Genomic DNA, 969 nt, shown 5'->3' with positions numbered 1-969 from the left:
GCACTTGTGCCAGTGGCACGTGAAAAGATATTCGAGCGAGATCGTTGCCAGTGCCGCTGAACTGGCTCCTGTGCAGGTGGCACGTAAAATACACCATTTCGAGCGTGGCCGTTGCCAGTACCGCCTGACTGGCCTTCGTGCCGGTGGCACGTAAAAGCACCCACTACACTCTCGGAGTGGTTGGCGTTAGGAAGGGCATCCAGCTGTAGAAACTCTGCCAAATCAGATTGGAGCCTGGTGTAGCCACCTGGTTCACCAGTCCTCAGTCAAATCGTCCAACCCATGCTAGCATGGAAAGCGGACGTTAAACGATGATGATGATGATGATGATATACAAAAAGATTTGAGAACATTATTCGCCAAGGGTGTTTTGCATAATTAAAACGAAAATGATCTAATAGAAAATAACCGAAAATGGCGTATGTATATGCATGTATACGTGTATATATGTATGAATGCCTGCATGTATATATGTGTATGTATGTGTGTGTGTGTATGCATGCATGTATGTGTGTACGTATATATATATATATGTATGTGTGCGTTGATACCTTGTATTTTAAAAAGAGATGCAGCTCTGGTAAACCTAACTATTTGTTAAATAGAGAACGATGAAATGAGTGCACGACTAAGCATGGGATCAAACCCGTTTAAGCCAACTCTTCGAAGGCGTTGCTCCAGCATGGTCGCTCTAGAATGACTGAAAGCAGTATAACAACAACTACAACGACGATGATGACAACAAAATACCCTCATTCTTAAATCTAGGTTACAAGGTTTTACCATTTTAAACGGCGGAAGCTGTATGACAAATAGAATTCAATCTAATTTAAAAAAAAAAAAAAAAAAATCAGATTTTAAACGCCTTTTATTTATGAATTCGTTTATCTTTTAATAAATGACACTTTTTAAAATCCTATTCCATCTTTGTAAACTAACATTTTAATATATATTTCATCTCTAAATGTT

This window comes from Octopus bimaculoides, chromosome 8 (genome assembly GCF_001194135.2).
Source record: "Octopus bimaculoides isolate UCB-OBI-ISO-001 chromosome 8, ASM119413v2, whole genome shotgun sequence".
In the NCBI taxonomy this organism is placed as follows: domain Eukaryota; kingdom Metazoa; phylum Mollusca; class Cephalopoda; order Octopoda; family Octopodidae; genus Octopus; species Octopus bimaculoides.
The sequence above is the reverse complement of the archived record's forward strand: the minus strand, read 5'-3'. Positions refer to the sequence as shown.